Raw genomic sequence first — 15,384 nt, forward strand, 5'->3', positions numbered from 1 at the left:
GAGGTGCATGTGGTGAAGCCGAAATGTCACGCTAGAGCTGCCTGGCAACAAAGTTAAATGAGGTAAAATTCTCTACACTGAAGGTGTTTCATCTGAACTGATTAATGCAGTCACCATTTCTCAGAGGTGTCGCCTCACTGAACAGGTACAAAGAAAATACAGTAGAACCGTTTTTTTTTCGGGCCTTTTTGAAGCTGATAAGATCAAAGTTGTTCCCAATCTTGTTCTTGCTGATAATGTCAAAAGTCAGTGAAAGATCTTTACAAACGCTGATAAGCTTTCAGTTTAGAACAAGAAGGATGAATTCATTTAGAAGACAACATCTTGATAGAAACTCTTGTTGTTTTTGCTAGGTGTTATCTCCATGCCATTCAGTTCATACTGCGACATTTCCATCAAACAAATCGCTTTCTGAGAGTTTTTTCCCCCACCAAAAACGCCTGTTTGAATACTTTGATCTAGACTTGATTGACTTTATGATTACAACTGTGCTCCTAAATCAAATTAGGTTAAGTTACTGGGTACTGTCTTCTCAGTTGATACATTTAATCTATATCCTCTTCTTTAGCTGTTGCTGAGAGAATCTAAAAATAATCAGAGCTTACAGCCGCTCAACTCTTTTTACATACACAATGTTTTGCCTGGACAACACATATTTTATTTCTGGTATCTCCCCATATAGTTTCTTCTGTAAACTGTTCATTTCTGAGAGAGGTTTTAATGCTTGTCTATGTTGCAGTTGGACATGATCATCTTGTATTAGATGTTGCATGGATATGTGGTAAAAATAGAAAGTATCCCCTGTTCTGTGAAACCCATCCGGCCTACAAGACAACTGGGGCTGGAGTGAGGGAGCGAAAGAATTCTCTCCTCTGACAATTTAATCCAGGATGATTTAAAAAAAGGAGCTATAACTTTATATGCCTATACGTATAAACTGCTGACTGTGAAATGTGGCTCCGACTAATCTTTCTGTTCTGACAAAGTATGGCAGGTTTGCTTCAATAAAGGGTAAAGAGAGAGCCTGAGAAATGTACATAATGCATTTTTCACAAGGCAAGGTAGAGGGAGTGGGGTTTGCTCCTCTCTGGTAAAACCATCACGGCTGAAACAGGAGAAGGCGTGTGGAAAGTATGAATGGTTTTGAACACACTACAGTATACAGATGCAGAATCAGCACCTTTTGCATTCTTATCTACACAATATAATTTCCTGAAACCGTTTTAGTAGTAGCAGCACCACCCACTTAAATATTAGTAGGAAGGAATCATTCCTGCATATAAGAAGAGAGAAGTGCAATCGGTCTAAAAAAAACTCCATAGTCCATAATTCACTGCTTAGTCACAATATTAAACGAGAAATAATGGGAGGGAATTAGGGCACCACATTCGAATATATATATTTTCCCACAGTTCTTGATATTTGGGTTGATGCAGGCAGGGGTGATGATTGCCTGAGGCTTTTTACATCAGCTGTAACCCTCAGGGCCCCCAATGCCTGACCTGCTGGTTTTATGCATTCCACACGACCAGTTTGTGTACAAAACTTAAGAGCAACAGGAAATAGCAAGCATTGTATCATGGGAAATGTCTACTAGTCTTCAATGGACCGTTAAGGCATTCTTTTCTCTCTGTCACATTGGGGACATCCTGTTCCTGTTCCTCTTCTTGGGCCCTCAGGCAATCGAGTCTTTCCTCTTTGACTAGAACTGACCTGCATATAGCTCAGAGCACTGATATTCAGCTATGGAGGTCATAGGAGGACAGTTCCAGCGCGTATGTAATGCAAGCCTCCTGCAGTTGTACCGTCGTGGTGACTTTTGTTCGGTCTATGGGCACAAACGTATCTGACCTATGAATCAGTGGCTCGTTCTGGAGAGAGATCTAGCTCTTTAGATAACATCCAGGGGAAAGTCTTTGCCTGTGTTAGTGCAGATAAGATCAGTCGAGGTTTGGCAGGGTCAAGGAGAATACAGTTGGAGACAGCAGACGATGTTTGCACCGGGCTGCCTCAAGGTGTCAATGCTTGAATGTGAAGCAGGGCAGGACGTGTGCTATACATTAACCTAAGAACTCTTTTCAAAAAATCCTTTAACATCAGATGGCTGTATTTGTTTTTCATTTTGTATTTTACTGTAATTTAAAAAAAGAAAAGAAAAAGAATCCAGCAGATCACATGCATAGTTTTATCTTTTCTGTCTTGGCTCTCTTGTCGCTTTGCTCCAGGTGCAGCAGGCAAAGAATGCCAAGCACTCCATGCATCAGTTCCTTTAACTTGTGATGTGGTGGAATGAGTTGATGGGTGGTGGTGTGTTCGGGCACGGCATGCTGACTCAGCCATGCTGGTATTTACTAGATATTTAAGAAAAAAGTGCTGGGCGGTAAATGCAGGCATCTTTTAGCACCACCACCACTCTCTCTCTTGCAAAGTTCACACGTCAAATGGCATCTTCTCCCTTTTCTTCTGTTTTCCTCAGTCTTTGTCACTCTTTTGGTCTGAATCATTTTCTAAATAATTGCCTCTCCGTGGGCTCCCTTTGCCTTCCCACAGCCAGTGATGAAATCAGTGGGGCACTCCACCCATCCCCTGCATGGTTACCTGGATAGCCTCTGTACACAGCCAGGCCTTAATACACTGTAACTAAGTGAGTAGACATAACATGATGAATTGTGTTAGCACGCATTACAGTATAGTCCCAAGTGGCAGACATTCTTTTACTGACCCTCCCAAAAACATAAACACCACACCACACATAACACACCTCTTTTTAAAGTGGTGCATTTGTCATGTGTGCCCGTCTCTTTTTTTCTGTAGCTCTTTCCTGTGTTCTCACGTGTAAATGTTTACCAAACCCACTTCCCCTGGCTCTCCAATGCATACGGTTAACACAAAAGGAGATTAACTGGCTCTGCAGTTCAGATACGCAGTGCTTAGAGCTGGATAATGCAGTCTAGTCCTGATATTTGTCTCGGCGTCTGCATTTGTCGCGCTATTCTTTTGTTCTTGTACTGGTCGAGGATACCCCTCCTATTTTATTAGCTTGTACAAGTTTGTTGTTAAAGGGAAGCTGCAGTGAAACCTTGGCAGACGACTACCTTGGTCATATTGGACTACACCTTCGAAATTGAAGAGGACGCAGCCCATTTTGCCAGACCATACCACAGTTGCACAATCACTGCTCACGACTCTGAGTTCCCAGGAACCAAAAACACAGTGACATAAAGTTTTGACTCCTGTAGAAAGCAAACCTGCTAAATGCCTTTTCACTGCCCTGTTCTCTAATCGGAGAGATAAGAGTATTATGTAATCACATCGCCTTTTGTCATCTGTTCACAGCACAGGCCAAAAGTCCCACGGTTAATCCATGTAATTACCTCAACAAATACTTCTCTCACACACCTGAATAGCAAGATTTGTCACCAGTCTTCATTTCTGAAATACCTGTTCTGTTTTGTCAGTGTTTTTTTCCAACAGCGGCAGTGCTCTCATTGGCTGACTCCTCAACGGTTTTTGATCACGCTCCGTTTAAAAAAAGATGGATTGAAACAGGTCCAACTCCACCCTGTAGCTGTAAGCAACTTCTTACAGTATCTGTGTAACATTGTTGTCATAGCTTCTCTTATTCCTGTCAAACCTCAATAGATCTATGTTTTAAAGTGAGAAATCCCCATTTGAAGTTGTTCAGATGTCTGTATATTTCATGAATTACTTTCATTTCATCAAATACTTCACTGTAAGATTTGTATTTGTTCCATTTGTTCAATCTCTCACAAATTGCACTTTATTCTGAATACCACCTAAACAAGGTCAATGATACATCATATTAAACAATCCTATTTTAGCTTTTGAAAAACTCAATAACATAAACCTCCCGCTTATAAATAAAACACTGAATTCATAAGCAATAAAACTAATTATTTCTACATAAACCTGTAAACCTGGGTCTTTGAAGGCACCTCCTACCTGTGTCACTTTGATACAAATTCAAGTTTCCATTTGGACTTTGTTTGTCCAGGGAATAAAAAGGTGACGTTGATAATGTCTTGCCACATGAAAGAGCAAGTGAAAGGAAAAAGTTGAATACCATAGCTGTTTAAATAAAAATGCCAACTTAAAGAAGACAAATATGCCTCTTAAAAAATCTTGAAACCCCTTTTGGCTCCCTTAGCACCAGATAGAGTTATTTATTATTGCAGGAAGCTCTTGGATTATGTAAATGTAATTTTTCTACTTCAACTTCCCAAATAGGGCTAAGGATGCAGATGCACAACATTCCCAAGGACCATCTGGGTCTTATCACTTCTCAACATCATTTCCTTGACGTGAAATGACCAAGGCCAGGAGCCAAGTCTCTTAAGTGTGCTTGTGCTCACTGTAAATTGTGCTACGTGCTTATCACACATCACTCCCTATTCATTTTATTGCTATAATGTAGATGAGAAAGTATCCTGCCTTCCTCCTTCTGTACTAATGCTCTAACCATGATCTCATGCTGATGGCTTCTTAAGTGATTAGAGGGCGAGTTAGAGGACTAAGGTACATTTTGACAGAGATAGAAGAGGTCAACGTGACATTTCTCACACTTCCATGTAGTAGACAGCAGTTCAATCCGTCTTGTGGTTATGAGATGACGGGGCAAAGGTCGATAGAAAGCTCTGGGAAACGTGCTGAATTCCATGATTCTCCGGGAACTGTAGAAGTCATCCAACGAAAACTGTATCTGGGGCAAACTTTTTCTTTTTGCTGACAGTAACATACTAGTGATTATTACGTACGAATGCTTTGGCCTATAATTTGGGTTTCAGAAAGCAGACTTCTGTGGAGGCAGCAGATAGTCCAAACACATGATTATTAGCTGCTGGTTATATAAGATGGTTTTTCCATGACTTCTCTAACCCCAGAAATAAAAGTGGAATTCAGGGAGGGACATGCATGGCAATCTTCATAAAGGGAATGGCGAGAATGCCATAGCGTTGTATGGCCTAATATGGGCATTGCACTGAAGTGTTGAGCCACTTTGACACACCTCTGCTCATCAAACTATGATGAACTCACTTTCACATTCCTTCCATGTTTTTTACGGCTCATTTCAGGACAGTGACAGGCTAGTGGGTTGGAAAACATTGGGCGGTGCCCTCCACGCCTTTTCTTACAAGAAACTGACACTGCTCCGTTAATTAGCACTGTTGTTTGATCCTGACCTAAGATGTTTTTAAGTGTCCTATTGTATGAAAAAAGCAGGTATCACATGGGGTTTGTAAATTATGACTAATGGCTTAATTGATGTTGACAAATGCTAATGATTCATGGTTTAGCAACAACATGGTCATTTAGAAGGATTATTATGGGATTGCAAGGGTGAAAAAAAATCCTGCCTTTTGCTTTGCTGAAGCTGTTTAATCTATCTCAAAGGCTCTCTATTGGACTTTTCTATAAACTTGGCTTTTATTGCGAAATACAATGGATCATTTAGGTCGTAATGTAATGTCATAGACATCTGAAAACAAACATATTTAGAGGAGTAAAAATATTTTTTCTGTAATTTAGTGGCTAAGAACTACATGAAACACCAGAAAACGGAAACACTCCATTAAAGTTCAAGTGCCTCACAGACAGTTGTAGTTAAGCACAGTGTTGAGTATTGACACTTTGTTACTTTTCACCCATGAGAGCCTCCAAATTTAACAGCCCATTACTGAGGGTAAAAGATGTAATCTATTCAATAATCGACCAACATTTCTACTGATATGATGGCGTGTTAGCAACAGATTAAGTCTCTTCTAAGGGGTCATGAGTCTCTCAGTTTAAAATTAGCATTACATCTGCAGTTTCACACCTTAACAAAGACGAACGAATGGTGGAGGACTAAACAAAACTGAAGAATCCTTACACTACCTTGTAATTCAGTTTATGGTATCCGCAGATAATAGCACTTCATCCTTGTGAGTTTTGAGTGTGTTTAATTCATGACTGTCTTGGCTGTGTGCCTCTCACCATGGACTGAGCCAGGTCATATGACTGACCTGTCTCTGGGCTCTTTGATCATTGCTTTGGATCACATACTGCAGTGGACATATGCTGTTCTCCTCATTAACGTTTTACTCCACACAAAGTGGAAATGACATCAAAGGTGCTGGAAAACTCTTACTTGAGAGAGATGTCCGACCTAGTTTTGGCGAGGTCATATTTTTATGAGATTTGTATTATCCATTAGATGGGAGAGTTTTGGTTTCATGTGCACTGCAAAAGGGGAACATCTTACAAAATAATCTTTTCAAATCAAAATGATTTTGAAAATCAGCTTTATTTTTGTAATAATAATAACATGTTTTTGTATGTTCACTTTGGAAGAGGATGAGGGCCTTTGGAAATAGATAAAATGCGAGGAGAAAGCTTGTTTTCATAATGCAGTTGGATTTTTTTTTGTTAAAAAGAAAATACAATGTTGAGAATAAATATGAAAAAAAAAATGTCAAGATTAAACTCGACCGTTCAAGACTTTGTTAAAGATGGAAAGATTTTTTACAGATTGAACTTTTGGGATCAATAACTCGTAAGAAAAAAAAAAAAAAAGCTTTATTCAAACATAAAACGATGCAATTTCTGCTATCTTCGACATTTCGGCTATATTCTCCAATTTCAACTTGTGTGCATATTGAAAAAAAAACATATTTCATTTTTATTTCCTCCTGTGGCCCCTAAAACTGTTGAACATTACAGTTTTTTTTAAAAGAAAAGTTGTGAGGTTGTCGTTTAGTTAAACAATAAATTGATCTGTATTTCGCAAATAACTAATCTCTCTGTGCAAGTGTCTCAGCCTTGCCCCTGCTTGAACAGTTAAACAGGGATGTGGCGGCAGATTCCTCAGGCCTGGGCCTTGCGTCAGCCGGGGGATTCCTGGAGATGCAGCATCTGGGTGCTGCATTCTTGCCGTCCCTACACATTGCCATCGCAACCCCTCACGAGACACAACAATTTCGACGTCCGCAGTCACAGACAGAGTCGTTTCCTGTCCACTGGCTGGAGTGAGGGGTGTGAGAAAACATGCTCTCTCAGCTCAGAGTTATGGCCACAGAGGCGAATGGTAGCACAGAACCAAATAACCCCAACCCACGCTGGTGATGGCTCCCCTCTCAGACAGACACTCCACTCAACAGATGAGTAAAGAAAAGACAAAGGAGCAATTCATTGTCTGTTAACACAAGAGGCCCTGTCTATGATAAATACTATAGGCTATGAATGAAAGATGTGTGGCCAAACATGCAATAACAAATCCAACTCCAAACAATTAATCGGAATCGAGTAGGAAGTTTATGTTAATACCGCACAGATGGAGCTATACCCCATGTCGTGGGGTTTCGGGGTTTTGAATTAAAGAGAGGGGGCTGTCATGGGGTGGTTCTCCCATCAAAGTGAGGACACGCCTCCACAGTGGCCGCAGACATTGGGCTGGAGTGCGGCTAAGTCAATCTGAATTCCTGCCAGAGTGTTTTATGTTCCTATTGAGCCTGAGGAAGGAACTGGAAACTCTCCAAGTCTTTACATATTATTTCAAGGGAAATTAACTTTACTTTCTACATTCTCAGTTTCCCGTCGCCGCCAGACAGTTCAAGATTCTGCAGTTCAGGTTCACTTCAAATCCTTCACAGGGTTGTAAAATGTTCACTTCTGCCAAACCAACTCCTTCCTGTTGAAAAATATGATTGTGCGAGTGAAGTGGGTTAGGAATTGTTTGATACATTGGTGTGGGTCAATTGTCTGATTTGTGATGCGATTAGTCGTGAAACTGGGGGTGGGGGTGGGGGGAGAGGGGGGTGATAAAGAAGGCCATTACAGAGGCCTGGAGGGACGCATGAAAAACCGTCTATTGACATCACCTATAAGTCATAGTTGTGGGGTCCTTGAGTGCAAAGCTCACTGGATACACACACATACATACATATATATATAAGTGCATAAACTTAAGTCTAGATGTCTCCCTGGGAGGTCTTGTACGGACCAAATAAAGTGGTAATAGAATAAAAAACGATGGGAGTGAGTTCAATGTACACATTATGATTTTTTTGCTCAATCCCTATACTATGTAAAACCAAATTTTCTGTCGTATGTGCTGTTTTTGTTTTGTTTTGTTGTGACCTTCAGTCAGAGCCAGGCTAGCTGTTTCCACTTATTTGCACTATTTGTGCTAAACTAAGCCAAGCTAGACAAACGAACATGAGAGTGGCACAATCTTTTTTTAATCTAAGTTTCCAACAGAATTACATCTTGAAACACGAAAACAAAGGATGTTTTTTTCCTGCATTATATGGTACACCTGTTCACAAAATGAATAGAACAGTGGCCATGGAGGGTGACAGTTGTGTCAAGAAAGAAGGTTTTCCACTTTGTCCGACCTTTAACCCAGAGACCTCCCCTCACCCCATTCCTAATGCAAGTCACAAAGGGCCAAGCTGCCCGCTGATTACGTGTGGTCAAAAACAACAAACAAATAACACATATACATAATCAATATACACTCACATACAAAGCTCCTGCTCTATTTGGTGCAGTTAAACTAGTAGAATAAGCATTTGATTCATACACAGTAGTGATGGGATTTCTCATGAAAACCTGTGACCCTGCTACCTCATCAGACCTACCTTGTGCTTTTTCTCTTTTTTACCTCATAAAATGTACCGTTGTTGTTTTATGAGGCCTTTTATGATTTTTTTTTCACCTCGTTTTAGGCTGAGCCCTTCCCTGCAAACCAAAAAAAAACACAAAGCTCTCCCCAATGGCCTTGTGGTGGGATGGATATGAGGCCGAGGCTAAACTCTTTAAAGATACTTGGCCCTGGTTTAAAGCAAACTCTTCCTCCCACACACATTTATTCTCCGGGAGAGAAAAAAAAATCAGGGATTTATTAAATCTCAAGTCATGAAACTCTTGAGCTAGTTGCATGTTTTTATTTGACAATAGTCTTTATATTGTCTCAGATTAAATATATTTCTGACCTTGTGATAGAGGGATGATAAAAACTGGCATGGTGTGTGTGTGTGTGTGTGTGTGCGCGCGTGCGTGCGTTCGGTTGGTTGCACTGTCACCACGGCTACTCAAACAAACAGAGTACCGAAGCAGCACGCTTCAGCAGGTAATCATTAGTAGCAAGCCGACCTCTGACCCTTGCCATGCCTCAGATGACATATGGTCGCATCTACCTGCTGTTGCTGGAGCCACTGGGCCCAGTGTGATGTAAATGCAGTGACTATAGAAACACCAGTTGGAGTTGTTTCATGTGGACTTTGAGCTATTTCGGTGCCTGTTTAAGTGCAAAACATGATTCTCAAGTAGCAGGAGTGCCGCTTGTACTTTCAATTGATCAGAAAAATTTGCCCTAAAGGTATCGTTTGTCTGTCTGTCTGTCATCTCCGATAGCTGTGAAGTGGAGAATTTCCTTTCGTGAAAGAACCCTGTTTAGAAAAAAAAGTAATCAGGAAATTCCCTTGGCAGAGGCCTACATTAACAAATAGCATGTTAATGTTGGTAAATGACTGTTACTGATTTCCTCACAGACATTCATTGTGTGTGTATATATATATATTCAAGTGCTTGTTTAGAATGCTAATTTGTCTTTACGAGAGGATTTTCTTCAAAGTATCGTGAGTATCTCCCTTTCATTTGTTTTGGTTTCCTGACAGTTTTTCTCTCACTGGTATTTCTTTCTGCTAGACCAATCCTATTTCTTAATACTTACCATCCAACTTTCTCCTCCCAACTCCAAATGCTCCGTTGCTAATTAAAATACTTTTCTTTCTAAATGGATTTCTCTGCTTCCCCATTTCGTCAATTTCCTTCTCTCATCCTCTTTCTTCCCACTGGCATGTCTTCTTCCATCACTCTTCTTTACATTTGGGCCTCATGTATTCCTCCAGATCTTGCTGGCTATAGTGTTAAAGATCTCCTATTATACTACTTTTCTTTTTTGAAACTTTCATTTTTGAGGTTTTATGTTTTTTTACATATGGACAAAAAAAACAGAATAAGTAAACACATACAATACATACACAACACCCAACCCCCTTTAAGGTGTGTCCAACCATCTAAATATTAGGCATGAGAAGCCAAATCTCCTCCGCCATTTTTATCTCGGGTTGCTGGGAAATCATGTTTATAACTGTCCAGACTGCGATTGCTATTTTTCATCTCTTTATTTTTTCATGTCATCAGAGCCTTAACTAAGACAACAGTAATTTGTTTTGGCAACCAACCCACACAGATAAGCTATTGATGGATGGCCACACGGTGCAGGACTCTGCTACCCAGTATAATTTTCATCCTGTCCAAGAAGGTGCCTTGCTTTTTTTTAAATTTCCAAAGTTGTAACTTATCCTGATATTACTCGAATAATGCATGGCATAAAAGCATGTACAGTGAATTTGAGCTCATGTTACCCGTTGTTGGATTAATGAGACAATGTGGCGACTGTAAGAGGGGCATGGAGACCGGAGACATGAGCAACAGCTGAGAAAGCCCTTTCAGTTTCTAAAATTGGTCTGTCTGGGCCTGTGTGTCTGTCCATGGTTAAGCCTGGCTGCATCTGTTAATGCCCACACCCCAACTGACTTCTGGTGGTGTAATATCTAAATCGGCATCTAGCTATTTTGGCTAATCTAGACATGCTTTATTAAACTGTTTGTAGAGTTCAGTCCTGCGGAGTCAGCGAGACAGAGCTCATCAACGAGTTGCCTCTAAACTATTTTGCAACGGAAGAAAAGATTATCGAATATACCTTTTATCCTATATGACTACAGTGCTGCATGGCTTTTGTCTCACTATCACTCACGCAAGTCTATCTAATTCATCGGCCTGTGTTGAACATGTTTATACTGTCTTTTTTCCTTTTTTTGTTCGAAGGGAAATAAGCACTTCACCACAATCACTGCCTTTACGTGCAAACAGTGTCTAGCAGATGTGTGCACAGATAAAGTCATGAATTCCTCCGGTCTGGGAGGTCACATTGCCAGAAAGTGAGGCAGGATGTGGTAAAAACTCTACCTGAATGCAGCTTTCATCTTGTCTCTGTCTCATCCTTCTCTATGTGCTGCTTCTGTGTTTTTGCACAAACCCACACAGTTTCAGCTCAAAGCGAGAAAAATCTGTTGCTGCAACCAGGGGGAAAAAAGTCTGTTTAACAACAATTTCATATTTGTGGGCTAAAAAGATCAGTGCAATTCACACTTATAATACACTTATATACTCAGTTGGTCTGCATATTTAGCGTTCCCAGTGCTCCACTCTGTATTTATACTGTGTTTCCTATCCGTGGCACATTCATCCTGAAAATCATGTCAGTTTTTCCCAAATGGTTTTTGGGTCAGGACAGATGAACCAAAACCAGCTGTTCAAACTTGATTAACAACCATTGCTGTTGCCCATTTAAAAATATTAGTTCACCGAAAAAAGACTGACCCTTATTCCTGATCGTAGCACCCACGGTGTCAGACATGGCTGTTGTTTTTGGCTGATTTGCAACAGAGATGCAATCAGAGGTGTACATCATGCATGTATGTAAGCCTGGAGGGAGGCATTTGACGAGTGAGGCACCGTTGGGATTGAGGAGTGGAGAAACATGTTCACTTGTGCAGTTAAGACATCAGGATGCAGGGGTACCAGCAATAACAGAGTTTATTGGCAACTTGGGAGGAGAAAATGGTTGTGTACAAAACAACAACTCTTTTAGGTTCATATAACTTGTTAGCAACCATTTGCTTATTGCACATTGAGTGGTTATGTAGCAACATTAGCATTTGGAGTTGTGTTTGTGGCCACCATAATGCATTTAAGTGCAACATTCACTCTCTTTTTGCTATGTTTTTGCCAACTGGGTTTTTCTTTTATGTGGTGCTGAGCAGGTAATGACTTTTCTTTGCTGAAAGTCTGACGCAAAATGGGGTATAGCATAACAATAAGCGGTAACTTTCTAATAAATCTAATCAATCAATTCAAGCTAATCTTTGACATCGTTTTCACATTGTAAAATAATGTGAAAATGTACTGAAATCAAAGTAGAGGCCACACACAGCTTCCCCTCCGGGTCTGCTTGTCATGTGTTGTCTTTAAATTACCAACAAGGCAATGCGATATCGGGCCTATTCTGATGTCTTATTTCTATCCCCTCCTTCACTGTTGTTCTCTGTTGCCAGAAGGATTAGGAACTTATCTTTTAATACCGTTCAAGCGTCAGCCTTGCACGTCATCCTGCAGTCCTGAGGTGAATGACTTCCAGCACCACTGTTTGGGAATCCACACTGCAGACCATATTGAAGATTTGTCCTTTTAGTCAACCGCAGTACACTTGATATGGCAGAAATGCCAGCAGAGGCAGGGAGAGAGAATGGACGTGGTTGTTGTGTTTAGAATTAAAATCAACTGGAGCCATTGGGTTGTTTAGTTTTATGAGGTGAGAGACCTTTGCCGCTCCAGTCAGACTGCTTTACATTGAGGTCACCGCAAACAGAATAGAGATCACACCAGAGTGTGACCTAGGCTCATCACCATTACACCACTGCAACCAATGATTTATAGAGTCAATGAAAGCATGACATCATGTATTAAATCAGCCCTGCTGTTTGCCCTTCCCCAACCCTGTAAGTGGTAACATGCATGCACACTATTTACCCAACCAAATTAGGGTTTGCCAGCGTAGAGACAGGGAGCTTCTTTATTTTGCCAAAGCTTCAGTAGCTTGGTAATTACAAATTGCACAACACGTGAGGGATAAGATGTGTTTTTCAACCTTGTATAAGCATCCAACGAAGACAGGGAACACTTATGGACTGAGGTGAGATTACCGAGTAGCCCTCCTGAGTATGAACCCGATCATTACATGGAATCCTCTCCCAGCATAAATAATGGTTTACAACTAAGAACCATAAACAAAGCATTTCAACAGCAAGCAATCCTGCTCTGTAAGGGTTCAGCATTTTGCAATTTAGCTGAAGAAATCTTATGGGCCTAGTTTACTAGCATTCCTTAAGAAAGGGTGATTTTTGTTTTCATTGTCGCGAGATGTTCCATGTATGAAAGCTACCGTCAGCAGCCATCAGGCGGTTTCATTCAGAACAAAGGAAACCATGGAAAATAAGCAAAACCTCCGAAACATTTTATCGGTAAGTCCATGGACTTCCATCTACATTACCTCTTCAAAACATGGTCTAACAAAGACACCTCATCAGCCAGACATTTGCTGCAGCCGGATGATGGCATACCTCCTCCATGTTGTAAGCACAAGGGGTGGAAACAGTTCATTGTGGTCCTTCAAACAGGGAGGAAAAGTCTGGGATGTTATCAGAGAAGGAGATCTTCAACATAACCGCAAGGGCCTCTCTCTCTCTCTCTCTCTCTCTCTCTCTCTCTCTCTATTTCCAAGCAGTAGACTCATAAAAGAGCAGTTTAACAGCAGTGTCACAAAGTCATGAGAGAAGAACACTTACATAATGAAACCCCCCCACTTCCGCCTCCCATTCTGCCCATAGGCGACAAAATCGAGAGGAGAGATCTTTACAAAAGGCTGCCTGTCTTTCACACATGTACCTTAGGGACTCATAATAAGAGAGTGCAATAGTGTATACATTACCCAGACCCTGCAATGGTCACCTCTTTGACACCGGATTGCCTTCGTCCCTCCACCCACTCCTCAGCAGCTCTTTGTGAAAATGGCAACTCTCACAAAGAGCAAATGTGAGGAGGATAAGACGCCAATTCTACAGTATGTGTTACAGTTAGGAATTAACATAATGCACACCCATATATCCCAGTTAAAGGCGTCAAAATCTCTCTTTTACATCAATCAATCCCCACTTTTTTCACCCAGGCGCCCAGGACTTGTACAAAAACACAAGCCTTGTTTTCTGACCCAGTCACGACAAGGCCTATTTGTTCCAGTGGCTCGAAAAAAGTGTTTTGCGTCCCCCGGGTCACGGCTGAACTTCTCATATTTATGTTAGCTGAACTGCAGGCTGGCAGGCTAATTCACTGGTATGTGTATTCATTAGGTCTCTGGGGCCGGGTATAGCGCTCCCTCACTAACGTTGCTCCTCTGAACTCTGACCTCCTGGGTTTTAATGGGGAAGGCTGGCAGAGAGAAAGAGGGTCAAGGCTTCACAATGGGCTCACGTTGACTTAAAGCAACAATTTGGAAGAGGCATAGCAGGTTATGTAACCTTCTTGCAGGACACTAATGACTTGGTACAGGACCCGAAAGAATGTCCACTTTCAATAGGTATCTTTACATTAGTTGCTGTTTGGGGAAACAAATTAAGCTTTGGTGTGGTGAAATTGTACAAATCCTGCTCTGTGTGCTAGATAACAACCGTGTAAGGGCATGTGATCGATGAATAGCAATGAGCTCAGCCATGGGCCACAATACCAGTACAGAGGGACCTGTCATCTCTTTTTCTTCCATCCTTCCCAAAAAGACAGCACACTCATCTCCTCATTTAGAATCCCGAAGAGTACAGGCTATTATGAGTCCATCCCTTCTTCGGTAAAAATGCCACTTTAATGGGTTTTAGGCTGTCGGCCAGACACGACAAGCAATTTGAGGACATTATCTTAAATTGTGACAACTTATTGACTGAAATATTAATCTAGAAAAATAATCAACAGTGGAAATCCAGCATGGGCTTCTTTGCCTATACTGTAATACAACCAGGCCATTGAGGAAAGCAAACATCCCACACTGTCTCATATATTACCCCTTAAAACAAGCTGTAAACTGAGGCAGTGTGTGTGTGTGTGTGTGTGTGTGTGTGTGTGTGTGTGTGTGTGTGTGTGTGTGTGTGTGTGTGTGTGTGTGTGTGTGTGTGTGTGTGTGTGTGTGTGTGTGTGTGTGTGTGTGTGTGTGTGACCAGTGTTTTGTTGTTGGTCTTTTCAACAGCGTCACAGTTTCAAAGTTCCAGCAAGACACTGGAGCATAGGTGACACATTTCCCATGGAGGTCCATGCCACCGTCACATGTGCCCACTCTGCAGGGCCATAAATACCAATGGCTTTTCCTCATCGGCTTGTGTTTGTGTTCACTATCATCCTGGCTACAGGGTGACGTCGTGTGATATTGAGTTTTTGCTATTTCAGATTGAAATATTTGATAGCAGAGAGAAAAACAAACCGTGAATCATCCGTATATATATGATCACCACTGGGACTTTCCTTTCCCAAGCTAAGTATATTCGGCTGCGGTGCACACAAGGTGATGAGCTGACTAATGGAATGCTTTGAATTCTTTGATGACACTCGGGTTCATTGGGCAAACAAACAAACTCTCCCATAGATAAGAAGAAAGGGAAAAAAGGCTCAGCAGACAGCTCTCTAAGCCCGAGGGCTACTTCACATTCATGACTGAAC

The sequence above is a fragment of the Ammodytes marinus genome (genome assembly GCF_949987685.1).
Source record: "Ammodytes marinus genome assembly, chromosome: 16".
Classification (NCBI taxonomy): domain Eukaryota; kingdom Metazoa; phylum Chordata; class Actinopteri; order Uranoscopiformes; family Ammodytidae; genus Ammodytes; species Ammodytes marinus.